Below are 16,787 nucleotides of genomic sequence, written 5' to 3'. Positions count from 1 at the left end.
CAATTTTGAGTTATATATGACTTATCTTCCAGACAAAAGATTTCTAAACTGAATTCAGATTTTGGTCAAATGACATATCTGGAATTGCCCTCATTATCAGAACAACTAAGTAGTTGCAAAATATTAATTATAATTGTTTATTTTTTTATTGGCTATACTGGGCTTTGAACCCAGGGTTTTGTGATTGCTAGCCAGACACAATACTGAGCCATCCTTCTAACCTTATAATTGTTTATTCTTTAGTCCTGTTGCATCAGTTTCCTAGAGGAATTCTAACTTTCCAATAGTATCTGTCAAAACTTGAGCATTTCACATTATATCCATTAGGAATGCAAATCAAGTTAAACAAATTGAATTGTACAAATAATTTGTAGTTCACATAGAAACACCTTGATTGTGTTTTCAAAGGCTCAAATGATCACTCTAGTAACAAGTCTGGCTATATTGTATTGACTATACAACCTACAGATACAGCTTATACTTATATGCTATATCTAACTGTAACTCTAGCTGAGTTAGCAGAAATGATTTTACCAGCTATAATAAATTTGTTTCCAAATAACATTCTAGTAGAAGAGCAAGGAAATAGTTTATATGAATGATCTTCAGGGAAAGTAATCTTTTCTCTGTTACTACTACTTCATGAAGGTTAGATTATTAAGACATATCTTTGCTAAAATGTAGTGAGAAGTTAATTGGAGGAAGGCAACAGGGAGGTGTATACTCATTTTGTGTTGAGAGGCAGGAAATGATGGATGTTTCTCCTCCAGGACATATCTGCCTCATGATTTCATCAGAGTAAAATTCAAGTTACAGCATGTTGAACAATAAAAAATCTGATTTCATCAAAATAAGACTAGAACGTCTATCGGAGGAATAATTATTCAAACAAATTGAATTTTATTGTACAGAAAAAGAGTACTGTCCACAGTTTGCTATAGAATGTGAACCAAGCTGTGGAAATATTCATACCTAAATGGAGGGAAATTCATAATCATATTGATAAGTATTGAATAAAATGAATACATAATGATATAAGTACTGAGGGACATTTATTTGTTCATCTCTATAGTGGAATTTATCTATTAATGTAGTTAATGTAGTAATGTACATTTAAAAACACACCATCCAAAATCTATTGGCTAAGATTGCTACTGTGACTAACCTGATAATAATACTCAGATTGAAGATTTTTCTGTCTCTGTATTACTTTTCTAAATGAGGATGTTTTCTATTTATCCATATTAAAATGTAAGCACCATGTCTAAATTATTGGAAAGAACATCCCTATTATAAGAATAGGGATTTTTTTATGGATTATTTTTCTTTGCATTATAATGTTAAAATAACTTTATAAGCCGAACACGGTTGTGTCTATGAATAGTATACAGAAGACGCTGTGATAAAACTTATTGGTATCTCTTTCTTTCATTCTTACTTCTAAAAGCATGTAACAGGCAGAAATAGAGTAAAAACTAAGACTCAATAATATAAAGCAATTTTCTTTGACAACATGACAACCATGGTTGAATAGAGTCCTTTCTTCTTTTGAATATAAAAATATAATGAAAGCAAAATATTTTTAAAGTATATGTATAAACTCAGAAAAACATGCTGAAGTGCCAGAAAATAACCCTACCAAATATAAACACTACTCACTACTTGAGGTGAAGAGAAAGGAAGCTTGCTTTCGGGATGACGTTGAAGTGAAGGAAAAATACTTCATTGATAGATTAGCCTTTCCTAGACTCAAAGAAGACATGAGTAGCTGAGTACTTTTCAGTTTGAATTGTGACCACAGGCTGAAATTCCCTGTGTACTATTGTTAGATTGCAACTTGAATAGCTTAGAGAGAAATTATTTCTGTTTTTGTAGAACTTTCCTGAAAAAACAATCAGAAGAAATTGCTGGAAAAATTTGTAGAAGACATTTTTTTCTCTTCTACTGCCTCAGTAACATGCTGCCTGATTTCTAAATATATAAACAGGCAGTAATTCAAAAGTTGCTTTGCTATAAGAACTATGGAGATTCAAAGTAAAGATTAAATAATTCTCATTGCTCTGCTTCCAATCTAAATTGAGAGAATTTCTCATTTCACACCCTTTACTTGAAGCATTATATTTTCAGATGTCAAATCCTGTGTCCAAAACCAATATTAAACTGTTTAGCCAAGAAATTATACAATATTGCCTCATGTAGCTGATACTTTAGAAAATGGTAGGTGCAGCCAGCTTCAGCTATGAATCTGGACTCAATATACTCTCTGACCTCTTTCCTCTTATTTCTTGACTCCACTTGCCTTTGCTTAGCTTAGCAATTCAAGACTGATGCTGCTACCGATTGAGTAATACAATTACCAATTTCTATGACATAGATCCCCTAAATATAATATCCTTCCTAAGAAAATATCTTCACAATAACTCTGCCATACCCTTTCTACCACTGAATTAGTTGATTTTCTGTTTCTGTATTTGAATAACACAAACTGGTAATTTTATAGAGAAATGATTCAGTCATCCCATGGTTCTGGAGGCTGAGAGATACAGGTTGAGGTGTCACATGTGATGAATGCCTTCCTGATAATAAGGGCTCTGAAGATTCCTGAAGTGGCACAGGGTGTCACATAGTGAAAGCTCAGCAAAAAAGATGGCCAAACTGCCTTTTGTAACAGACCTATTCACAGTATTTGACTCACTGCCTTGATGCCTTGTTACTTCAATAATTCAAGTGTGTATTAATCGATTCATTAGGACAGAGACCAATAAACCAATCACTTCCCACAGATCCCACCTCCAGATGTACCATTAATGCATGATTAAGGTGATTCACATAGAATTCTTGGGGAAAAACATAGTAAGGGAGATTTTTATTTTCTCAGCTTAAGTTGAGATTGATTATTTACCTCAATCTCTAAATAATCAAGTCTGGACTTATGAGATTGTCTATTTGTTTTAACTTATGTCACATGCCTACTTGTACAAGGTATGAGTTTATGTCATCTAAACTGTATGGTATGTGTTCCCTTAAGGAGTGATAAGGAAACAAATAAAAGCTTAAGTGCAGTTTGGCCTGCACATGGGACATAAAGAATATTTGTTGGCATAAACATGGTATTTTGGTTCATTTTGTTATACAAAATTATTGTATCATAAATAGATTAGTACAGAACAGGTATAAGAAATAATGGTGGAACTAAGATGAAATTTATTAGTATGTAGTAGATCCAATTATGTTCGAAGAAGCTATAGCAGATATAGTACACATAACTTTGGTAATCATAGAATTGTTAACTCTTATGATTTTACTGCTAAGCCTTGCACATTTTCTTTTATGAATTCTGAAAAATGTTAGCTTTCTCTGCTATCTGCTATAATATTATTAATTTTGCAAAATAATGGGTTTCATTTTATGACATTTTCATACTTACATATTATGTATTTTTTCATCAGATTCATCACCCAAATCCTTGCATATTTTCTGTATGAAATACTTGTCCCTTGGAGAAACACTTCTGACTTGATGCTATGCTTTAGAAGATGACTAAATTTTCACCATAAACCATCAAACATCCATCCTGTGGGTGTTTGTAACTTGTCACAGGACACAAATTTGGATGTGCAAGCAGCATTCTGTAGTCAGTGGCCATTGGCACAACTAAACTTTAGAAAGTAGCTCAGATTCTCATAGCATTTATATTGGTAAATCACTTCAACCCACATGTGTGATCTCATAAGACATTCCACACAATTATCTGACTGAAGAAAAATAGTAAGGCCTGTTTACAAATGATTGCATAGCATTTTATGGCATCATTACCATTCCAATCAGAGGCCCCTAAATGGTAGTGGTGAAGGGAAATTTGCAGAGACAGAAATTCAATTAGCACATTTGATTATTCACTTTACCTGAAAGTAACCAGTTACAGATCTATGGTGATTCATGAGTCATGACTCACTTGTTAGCTAATGTCCATGTAGATGAAAGAATATCATAAATAATTTAGTGTCATGAGGTTTAGGAAGGAGAATAGTAAAATATCATCTCAGTGTTGACATAAAGAATAAATAGCACAGAGAAATCTCTGGAAAGATTATTGGTTCTGTGAATATCTGAGGGCATCAACGTACTCTTTTGCAGAAATGCAAATTCTTTATCAGTGGCCTCTTGAATAGAGTGGCCATGACCATGGAGGTACAGGTTCACTGCAAACTCTAAAAGTACTTCCTGTATCCAAGATCTGATTTGGATATAGCTCACTTGCCAGGAGCAGTGATCAGTCATAATCACTCCCTTAAGACAAATCTGTCACCTGATAACAGTTTGATTATTTCACATTCTTTCATGTCTTAAGTTATAGGACCTGTGGTCCTTTGGAGTAGATATTTGCTCTGGATGTGAACTTCCCTTTCATGCCTTACAGAGTTTCCTATTCTTAATCATACAACAGAATTTATCATAAAGCCTTGTCATATAGTATCTTAAAATGATTTTACTGAGTATTAGAATGACATTGGAAGACTAGTGCTGGCAGGGTAAACACTGTGTGTCGCATGGCCGTGTCTTAAACACTATAGGCCTTAATTTTCCAATAGCAGAAGTTTTGTTTCCTATCTTCATAATATTAGGTTGTAACGGTTTGGAAAATTTAGTCCCTAAGGGAAGTATATTTGCCCCAAAGGACTCCCAAGATTGAATCCATCACAGTAGAGGCTAAGCATTCTGTGCCCTCTCTGCTGCTAAAGCATTAGGCAAAGACAGGCATACTGTATGAGCTTGATGATTTATCTAAATTGTGGGGTTTTTTTACTACCAAATGAAGCAGAGGGAAGTATGCCTGGAACCTAGGAAAATTTTTTAAATTTAATGGTAAAAAGTACTGGAAGAATTGAATCTTCACACTGGAACATCACAGGGTCTTTGGGAAAGAACTTGGATATCCACCTCAGGAAGAATCATGATTAGCTGTTGTATGGCTGAGGATGAAGGGAATGAGGACTGGATAGTGAAAAGGAAAGTATAGATGCCAACAATGAGGATGTATTTTTCCAAGCAAGGATTATAGGAATAATCCCTATTTTGTTTGCTTTTATATACATATATATCTATTAACAAATCATTTTCCCACCTTCTCCTTATGATTCCTTTATGATATAATATAAATGGTATAATTTGAGATTGAATTTGTAATTTAGTCTTGAAGTTTCAATATTCAAAAAAACATTGTGACTGAGCTAAAAGAGAAACAAAAATCATCCAGATATGGATAGAATGTGATGCAAGAATTTGTATCTCAGCCTTTGGGAGAAATATGACTATGTTTTTGATTTTATAATGATAGCTCTAACAAGTTAAGCAAAGCTTGATGCTATTACCTTTGGTCAGAATTTAAATATGGATGTAAGAGGTGTGCATCATTGCTGGGTCCACAACTATACCCTACACTGTGTAGGGCACTCTGAGGCAAATTAGGCATTGCCTACATCCAGGAAGTAAGAACTGTATTTCCCCAAATCCCCTTCACTGTAAGGTTCTGGAATATAACTTCCTCATGAGAGAATTTTAGGGTATCTGGAATGTTTGAGTTAAAGTAAAGTTATAACTCTTTGGCAGAGAGAAAGTGACCAGCAGCATCCTAGCACGCTCTTTAGTATCACCCTCTTCACTCCATACCTAAAATTTGTGGGAACAATCAATACTCATCAAAGAAGGCAGGAGCATTCAGGCAGATTCCATTCTTCAGGTTAAAAAAACAAAACAAAACAAAACAAACAGCAGTTCAACTTGTGTGACCTTCAGAGGCAGCTCCCAGAACAATTGGTGGAAAGTTTCCCTGAACTCCACTTCCCAACCAATTGCAAAGTCGTGTAAACACCTAATTTTATATTCAGTTGCAAGTGACTTCTGTTTTCCTGACTGAATCCAGACTGATATTGGATTGTAGCTCCTGGAAGAATGAAAATGGAACACATGTTTTCTGTGTCAACTTAGTGTTTAAAGCTGAATAATTGCTCAACCAGCTGTTCATTCAGGTCAAATTTGCTTTCCATTTCCCATGTTGAAAAGGCTGAAAAAAATTAAATTGTATGGAATTCTAAAAATGAATTCTAAAAGAACTCTGCCTTCCATGTCATTAGCCCTCCATCCTTAGTAATAATTAACAAAATAATTATCTCTAGAATATTCAAAAGTTATCATTTATTTATCTAGGCATTGAAACATTAAATATGTTATTTTACCTATTAGACATTCCTCTGAAGGCTTAGAGCTAATGAATCATGATTCAGTTATTAATTTCCAGATGTTTGTTATCTTAACAAGGGGAAGGAAGAGGAAAAACCAAGGAAAGTAAAACAATAGAAATATTTTTATCTGTATAATTAAATAAGCTATTAATAGTGCAATTAAATTAACTGTAATAACAAGAAAACCTTAAAAATTTAATGTCACAAAAATTGTCATTATCCTTGAATATTAATGTGTTGTAGTACTACACTTCTGAATCTATTTGAAATATAATTTCATAATGTCATAATTGAATACTTTTTTGGGAATACCTATAAAACCTTGTAAATATATTTGAATTCAGTCTTTGCTGTTATGTCTACTTGAAATGTATTTTCTTTGACAGATTTCAAATTACATTTTCATAGATGTTTTTGCTCAACCTGTAGGAAAAAAGTCAGAGATTGACAGAGGTGCATCCACACATTGAAATCCTCTGATGGCATGGCTTCTAAATTATGTCTTTTTCTTTTCTATTTCACTTTTTCTCTTCTTATGATGTCTATGAGTATATGGAAACATTTAATGTGGAAAAATTGAGGTCTGGGCTGATGGTAGATAATCAGACATAATAGTGTCTGGGAAAAGATTCTAGGTGTCATAATTTAATGTCAGCAGTACCAACTAGAGTGCAGTCAATAGAGAATTATAAACCGCTTGAACATCATGCACTCAATTTACTTAATGTCTACAACTGGACAATTACTTGTGAGAACTAGAAGGTATAGTTTCTTCTGACAGTAATCCTTGCTATTGATTTCAAAACACTGCCTCAGCTAAAGTAAATTGACATTTATATCACTAACTTAGCAGCGATGAAATTTTAAGGAGTTTATTTCTGTGGCCTGAGGGTCAGGAGCATCATATAACATAGAAAGCTTTGATCTGAGTTAAGGAAAGAAAATGCATGTGAAATCACCAGTCACTTCTTAAGACACCAATTTAGCTGTGCAATGGATTACACTGTCTTTATTGGAATGACTGAAGGAGCAGGCAAATTTTAGTGAGTGGATTTATAAGCAGATATCATTTGGTTGGACTTAGCTGTTAATGAATGTAATGAGGAAAGAGTATCAGATTAAGCATTATTAAAGTCAAGAAATAAGCTCTTCATGATTGTAAGAATTTTCTTTAGAACCTAGATAAAGACAAAACTTCCCTGAATTCTGAATTCTCTGTTATCTATTCCTAAACAATGATAATACGAGAAGTTATTGGCATGATTGATTATTGCTGTACCAAATATAATGATATTCATGTTATTAAATTTGGATGATTCATCTATATTTCTATGATGCATTGATGTTGCTATTATATTGGAAGATAAATTAAATTCCCCATTCAGTATGGTTGCAAACTTATTTTAGGATATAGTATAGTATCTATAATGCTCTTTTGACAGATTTTATTGTTTAATTTCTTCAATAATGATTGAACTTTTGGCCTCTGCACTACTCCCTTTCAATGATACCCCTTTCAATTACTTTCAATGACTTAATCAATGACTTTAAGCTTAGTCTGTAACAGACTTCCATTTTAATTCTCTTTTATATATTTGGTCTAATATTTAGAATTAACAAATTTCAATAACCAGCTTGATATTTTAAAATTCTTTTAGTTTTCTACAATATTATGAAAATATCCCTTTTTGAGCAATTTGGTACTATTTATTTAAATTAATAATTTAAATTGTTGATATATACATTAGTGAATAAATTTACAATATCACTATTTGTATGCAACTCTATGTTTTTTCAGGTGTTTGTAAACCTTTTTGAAATATTTTCGTTGATATTTCAGAACTGTTATTAAATTCCATTTCATTTACAAAAACCTACTTACAGATCTTTAAATGGAGAGCATTCTCCAACAATTTGAAGTACATGGAGAAAACATACATTTGTATTGTGAAATTATTTTTCTATTTACGATAAAATAATTCTTGCAGTGTAACTTAAAATTCTGCTGTGTGAGGTAAGCATTTTCAAAATACCATGAAATTTGAGCATGAAAATGTTAAATATCTTTGCCTTTATGAAGAAGATAGCATTTGATTTTACTGTAGATAAGAAAATATAACTCAAATGCAAAGCCCATATACAATTATTTTATTTTATATGATAAAAGGAACTATTGATGTATGTACTTTTCAAGAAGATACAAGGGAAAGTTACAAGGTATTTTTCTTCTTTTTTCCTTCTCTCTGCCCTCCTTTCTTTTCTACCTTCATTTCCTTCCTTTCTCATTTTCTTTTGTTTCCTGAGATGAAATCACATTATGTTGTACAGGCTTGTCTCGAACTTAAGATTTCTAATAAAGTCACAACATTACCAGTTTTCTCCAAAGAAAATCACAAAGTTCACAAGGTTTTCAGATATAAAATTACACCAAGAACAAAAAGTACCTGTCCTCAAATAATCATTAATGATGATTTTCAAAATATAAATGAATAAATATGTTTAAAATTCAACTGCAAAAAATTGTGTGAAATAGAATGGAAAATTTCATACCTCTGCAATTTTCCATCCCTTTTGTCATGCTCCTATGGTAAATATTTTTTCATATTCCGTCACTAAGAATAACTAAAATTGCACATTTCATTTGAACATACAGATGGTATACAATTTATTATTTTAGCATATAATGCACTATATATAAACATACTCCAATCTATTGATTCTTTCACAATCCACATTGGAATTATATTTTCACATCAGTACGAAAGTTCATTGTAAATGACTGAATTATTATACACACAACACAAACACATATCTAACCAGAACTTATTTAAATAATGTCTACTTATTAAATTTCATATTTTAGACTCGACTTGCTATTATATGAAGTATTGCAAATCATATCATTGTGTATATAAATATAATTTTGTAAGTACCTTCCAATGGTAAATGACTACATGTGAAATCTATTGTTATAAAGTAAATGCAATTTCAAATTGTATTAAAATCATCAGTTTTTTCCCAGAAGTTTATGTGTTACAATGGAATCTACTTTCTCTCTCTCTCTCTCTCTCTTTCTTTCTCTTTCTCTCTTCTCACTCACCACATCCTACCTTGTTTGATTTCTTTTCTTTTTTTTAATGGGTATTAGTAGTTCAAAAGCTCCTATCTTGCTTGTAATTTCATTTCTTCAACTACAAGTGAGGTTGTATATCTTTCTAAATATTTATCAAAGATTAGTGTTTCCAATTGCTTTGTTAATTTGCTCTAAATTGCTAACATATCATTTACTAATTTCTCTATTTTTAATATTGAGTCTTATATGTTAATGAAACTAATTTTTTGCAAAAATTTGTCCTTTCCTCTACTTTTCTTTTTACTTTTTACTTTGTTTGCAAACTATCATTCTTTTAATAGAACAAAATTTTGATTCCCCTTTGTGACTTTTAGGCTCTGTGTTCTGATTAAAAGACAGACAGATTTAAAATGACATACCTCTCTCCAGGGCAGAAGTTAAGCATTTTTAGAGCACTGTTAAATACTGTTAAGGCACTGTTAGTGATAAGCCTCTATTGTAAGTATTTCTTTTAACTTTTATTTTTCTTTTAAATATGCTGACATATTGATGGCTGGAGAAATTTGACCTCTAAGTGACAGCTCTTAGACTCTTTCTTGGGGCTCCTCTTTGAAGGAAAGACTGCAAGCAAGGTAGCCAGCCATTCTGCCCTCATGCCAGTGCCAGGTTCTTTTAACACCCCATAGACACCTTAAGTCAGCTACACAACAACCCACAGCTTGCTGCCAAAGCACAAATATAATTTCTGAAGACAGTTACTGAGCAACAGCTTGCACCAGACTTTTCACCATCACAAACCTCAGTGAACTCTATTAGACCCTGGAGGCACACAGAGGCTGGCAGAGAAGCACTTCCCCTGATGCCCAACAGAAGTCCTGTGACTGCTGAAAATACAGTCTTTCATTTGCATAATGGACTCCCATGACTGGTGACATGAGGAACTCTGCCATGATTGGTGTCAACACCGTCCTTTGTTTGCATGAAGGAACTATCATTATTGGTTCAGAAATCTTTGTCATACCTTCTTTCTGACTATATAAACAGACTGAGAGACCCACCTACACTGACCCCTGGTGCTGAAAACTAAGTCCAATAAAGAGTTCTCTTGAGTGTTCTTTTCATGACTACTTTTGATTTTGATCAATAGTGCAATGGTGAACTGGTAACACAAAGAGAAGAGTGGTAGCAGAGCTGACAAGAGCAATAGAGCTGACACCAGCAGTCGTGATAGCAGAGCCATCAACAGCAGAAGCAGCAGGTAATCTAGTTTCAGTCTTCTACCTATGGATATCCATTTTCCCCAGCACCATTTATTGAAGAGGTTGTCTTTTCTCCAATGTATATTTTTGGCACAAATGTGGAGATTTTAGATGGCTGTAGGTATCTGGGCTTATTTCTGGATTTTCTGTCCTTTTCTGTTGTTCTAGGTATTTGTTTTTGTTACGATGGCTGTATTATATATTCTGAAGTCAGGTATTATAGTATTCAAGCATTATTGTTTTTACTCAGGATTGCTTTGGGTATTCTCCACCTTTGGTGCTTCCATATGAATTTTAGTTTTTTTCTGTTTCTATGAAAAAAATTGGAATTTTTATGGTAATTGCATTGAATCTGTGGATTAATTTTTGTAACATCTCTACTCTCACAATATTAATTCTACCAATCCATAAACATTGGAATTTTTTTTATCTTCTAGTATTTTCTTCAATTTCTTCTGTGTTTTACAGTTTTTATTGTAGAGGTCGCTAACCTCCCTAGTTAAGTTTATTCCTAAGTGTTTTTTATTGAGGCTATTGTGAATGGAATTGCTTTCCTGACTTCTTTCTCAGCCTGCTCTTTACGGATGTGTAGAAAAGCTGATGATTTTTTCATATGTTGGCTTTGTATACACTCTCTTTGCCAAAGTGTTCATCCAATCGAAGAGTCTTTTTGTTATTCTTTAGCGTCTTTAAAATATGGGATCATATCATCTGCAAATAGATATAATTTGACTTTTTCCTTTATTTTTATACTTTTTATTTCTGTCTCTTCTTCTATTGCTCTGGATAAGAATTCAAGCACTGTTTCATACCCTGTATAAAAATCAATTCAAAATGAATCAAAGAATTTAATGCAAACTCTGAAAATTTGAAACTACTACAGGAACATGTAGGGAAAATACTTCATGATACAGGCCTTCATGACCTTCTGAATAGTACACAGATTGCTTAGGAAATAAGAGTAGGAACGAACAAATGGGAGTGTATTAAGTTGAAAGCCTTCTGCACATTTCAAATGAAACAATTACCAGAATGAATAGACACCTACATAATGGGGAAAAATCTTTCCCAGGTATTCATTGGAAAAACGGTTAATATCGACAATATATAAAGAACTCAAGAGTTTAAACACCAAAGGAACAAATAATCCAATTAATAAATGGGCAAAAGAATTGAACAGACAGTTCTCAAAAGAAGTACAAACGTCCAATAAATACATAAAGAAGTGTTCATGGGCTGGCAGAATGGCTCAAGTGGTAGAGCACATGCCTGGAATCCCAGAGATCAAACCCCAGTGCTGCCAAAAAGAGTGTTCAACATCGTTAACCATAAAGGAAATGCAACTCAGTATGACACTGAGATTCCATATCATCATTCAGAATGGCTATCATCAAGAAAACAAAAAACTACAAATGATGGCAAGGATGTGGGAGAGAAGGAGCACTTATGTACTATTGGTAGGAACATAAATTAATGCCGCCACTTTGGAAATCAATATGGAAGTTCCATATAATACTGCCCTCCTGGGTGTATATTTGAAGGAATATAAGTCAGCATGCAATAGAGATAGCTGCACACCCATTTTAATATCATCACTATTCACCATAGCCAAGCTATGGAATTAGCCTAGGTGTCCATCAACAGATGATTGGATAAAGAAAATACTATCTATTTACATATATTACATATAATTTTAATAACATATTATTTGTAAATATTAATATAATTATTAATATAATAATATTATTATATAATTATTGTTATTATAATATATAAAATACTATTAAATTAATAATGTTATATTATATTCTGTGCATTATATAATTAGTATAACATTAATATATGCATATATATTATGTTAATAATTATGTAATATTAGTATTACATAAATTTAATAAAACTAGTATCACTAACAATACTAATAACATTAGTATTACATAAAACTACATATATTAATATTATCAATATATATTATAGATATATAAAACTGTTTATTACTTGGGTCTAAAATAAAATAAATTTTTCATCTTTAGGAAAATGAATGAAACTGAAAATTATCATATTAAATGCAATAAACCAGACACAGAGAAATAGATATCATATTTTTTCTCTCATATTCAAAATGTAGGGCTAAAAAATGACTTCGCTGTAACAAGCAGACAGACTCTCGGCAGTGAGAAAGAATAGGAGGGAGAGTGTGAAAGGCGAGGGTGATTCAGAATGGATATAATCAAAGTATTTTATAAGCATGTCTGAAAGTGGAGTAATGAAACCCATAAAATTGTTAAAAAGAAAAGAGGCGGAGCAGGGGATAATGAAGAATAATAGAGGGTGTATTTGATTGAAGTACAGTGTATACGTGGATGCTGCTCCAGTAGCAGCAGTAGTAATAGCAACCAGCTAAAAGTGACAGGGGGCAGAGTGGCAGAGACCACGAGGGATGGTAGAAATAGAGGAAGGGAAAGTGAGAGAGTATGGAGAGCTAAGGCTGAAGAAAGAGGAACATCTTTCTGCAATTTATTCCACTTTTTAAATTTAATTTGCTCCATATGAGTTTAGGTTTTTATACAAAATGAAGTATAAAGTTACTTTGATAGAACTCAACCTGGAATAATTTTAGTTATCTTTATATTCAGTGAATTTCACCAGGGCAAGTTTACTGTTGCAGAAGTCTAGAATTCAGCTTCATTTCCCCATCAAAAATGAAGAGAGATTCTAACTCCAAGACATGTGTTTAAGCCCTTATAGTCATGGACATTGTAATTCTTTAAAATGACTTCATAAAATATAAGTTACACATTCTGATGTTCGTATTTTCTCTATAAGGAACATTTTTAACTATATGTCACATCTGAAGAATCATAATGCAATTCTAAAGGCTTGAAAAATAATGCAAGTTTTCATGCAACTTTTTTGAAAAGGAAGCCTGAAAAGCAGTAGAATTTTATCCTGATACATATCACTGTCCTTTAAAATTATTTCTGAACAGATATTCCTTCAAAGGCCCTCATCCCAAGGACTACTTCCTCTGACTCATTATCCATGCTAAACTCCATTGTCTTTAATTCCATCATTTCACTGTCAGATATCCTTTTTTCTGTTTTGAATGGGTGTAGTCTCCTTTCACTGTAAACCAAATTGGCCTTTCTCTACTTATTCTACTTTTCTTTACATTTTTCTGTAAGATAGAATAAAGGTAACAGAAACATGTAGAAAAGAGACCAATGGGGATAAGTATGTGCAGCATAATATAGTATTTTCCTATTATGCTTACAAATATAGATTTGATGTGGACTATGTTATTTTAGACTCACTATCTAAGACATAAAAATTCAAATTATTTGCCAAACACTAGATTTATCTACCTATAAAGTTGCATATGTCCCACCTATCCTTATAAATATGAGAACATGATCATAGTAAGAGAACAAAATATTACCTAAACTAGGCATACCCAGACTTTCCCATTAATTAAAAGCTAAGTATTATCTTTACATTTTTTTAGTAAAAATATTTTCTACATTTACAAAATACCAATAAATTGAATTTACTTCCAAATGTGATATGTTTTATGTAATAGTAAATAGACTGAGTTGTTCTTATGAGGAGTATGTTTGGTGGTGTGGAAATCATTCTTAGTTATTTATTTAAATATTCAATAAATTCTTCACACACAGAATATATGTAAGGTCAAATTTTCTTTGTATTTACATGAGCATCTGAAATCCAAAAGAAAATAAGAGCTGGCGTTTGTTAAATTCTAGCAAAGTGAGCTTACACCAACCCCCAGTGCTTTCTAATGTTCTCTATTACCAAAGAAAGATAATTGGGGAAGAATTTTCTTTACCTAGTGTCTACACTAAGCAGTATATTACATTTGGAAAAAATCACCTCCAGATCCCAAAATCAATACATGCTGTATGAAGCAGGATCACAAAAGCACTTCATGAAATGTAATAGCATTCTTTTCTCTAATAGCATTTGGATACATGCAAGGAGTAGCTTCAAAATTTATGTGTCTACACTTAATACCTATGCACAATTCTCTTTCATATACATATTATAAAATAGGGATGTTTCCACAAGTCATTATGAAAATTACATTTCAGGATGCTAGCAGTAAACTAAACAAACAAAATGGCAGAGTCAAAAGCTATAGGTGAAGATGATGTGAATAAATGAATAATAAAAAAACTATAGGTTAAAAAAAACTATAGGTGAAGATGAAAGCTTTGTGAACTAATTTTTGAGGAAACAATCTGAAAATAAGGGAGTCAAGATATACTAGCAATGGTGAACCTAGATATAACAAATGCGCTGAATATCAGAAATAACATTCTGATTGCTACTAAATCCCTGGAAAACTACAATTATTGTCATGTTTGAACAATATGGAGCTCAATAACAATTCACTGAAATATATCTGGCAGTACAATGTCTACTTTATAAAGAAATTTGAGAATCAGCCTGCGTTCACATTGTAGATAGAATTTAAAATAATGCTTATGGAAAATCCAGTCAATCTTAAATATGATATTGCACAAGAATAATGATAAAGTAATTAACAAAGAAAATGAAAAATGAATATTTTTATGGCAGGAATTGACAAGGTCAAGAGGAGATGTTTTTTCCCCTGTTGTTTATACTGCTGACAAGGTCAGACACAGACTCCTTTCTCTTTTGTCCTGAACAAACTGTACATTGTGTGTCTCATAAGTTATTAAATAAGACTAGAACCATTTGTCACCTGAAGCTAGCTAGACACAGAGATAATCATTTCCTGTTCAGTCTAGTAACAGGCTTCCCTGTTTACACAGTAGCCCTGAGTGTACAGCACCTCATCTGTAACTTGTTTACCCTCCACACAAAGTGTCAAGGCACATTACTTTGCTGAGACACTTGATCTTCATAGTCTGCATATGATCATTGCACTAGTGATCATTTCTTTGTCTGGTGCATTTTCTCTTTGAAAATACTATGAATTTCCATCAATCCTGCAAGCAGACAAAAGAACAGATAATTACATTTAAATTAAGGTTAGGGACCTAAAGAATAAAACAATATAGAGGAACCTGAAGAATGTGAAAAACATTTTTCAAAGTCTATCCATACTTGACAATAGACAGCACAAAATTATTTATTAAAAAAATTTATCCATGAGAGTTTGAACTATTTCAGGAAATCAATTTCAGTAAATAGGTGTTACTTTTTTCATGTAGGAAAAAAATTAAAGAAGTAATTTTAAATTTTAAATTAAAGAAGTAAGTTTTGGAGTTCTAGATTGTCACCAGTTTTCTTCTGTAAGAAAGTCTGTGATTTACAATCTGCTCTATTTTATTACCAGTATATAAAAAAATACATGTAAAAGTATAGAAGAAATGTGGAACTTACCCAAACTCTCAACATGACGTGAAATCAAGGAAAATACAAAACTAGCAAGAATAAATTAATAGACAAAGAGATCCTTAAAAATAGTTTAGTTTTTAAATTCAACTTCTTTGATTTTTTTTCTTTTGTGCAGAAACTTTGATCCAAATGAACTGTCCATGATTTATCTCTTGTTTTAAAACATTTTCTTGAGTTAATGGTGAGCTTTCCCATTTTCTCCCTTAAATATTGGGTATCAGACAATACAGAGGGGTAAACCATCATGCTATTTTGTGCTATATAACCAAATATAATAACCACTGAATTAAGTATCTGAAAAATTATCAAGGTCATAAAATCAAAGGACACTATAACAGGAAGGAATACAGAAAGAATAAATAAATAGACAGAGGAGCAGACCATGCTAAGAGCAGTTATTTTTGTTAGGACTCTCTCTGTATAGCTATCCTTAACTCAACTAACAAAAACGCTTTCTCTTCCTTATTATGCTTATGTCTTTTCTTCAACAAAATTAGTGATAAGGGCAGAACAGGACCTGCCTGGAACTGAGTGAGGGGGAGACGGTGGACGAGGGGGGAAGGGTGGAGAAATGACCCAACTATGTATGCACATGTGAATAAATTAATAAAAAAAGCATCAGTTGGCCATACATGTGTGTTAGCTTATTTCTGGACTTTGTATTCCACTGTATTCAATCCTGTCTGCAATTATACCACATTGCATTCATTACAATGACTTTGTAAAAATATCTTGAAACTGGGTTCTGTAAATACTTTGGTTTTGTTCATTTTTCAAAGATATTAGCTAGTTTGCATTTCTATATGA

The sequence above is a fragment of the Castor canadensis genome, chromosome 6, assembly GCF_047511655.1.
Source record: "Castor canadensis chromosome 6, mCasCan1.hap1v2, whole genome shotgun sequence".
NCBI lineage: Eukaryota > Metazoa > Chordata > Mammalia > Rodentia > Castoridae > Castor > Castor canadensis.
This window is presented reverse-complemented; position numbering follows the sequence as displayed.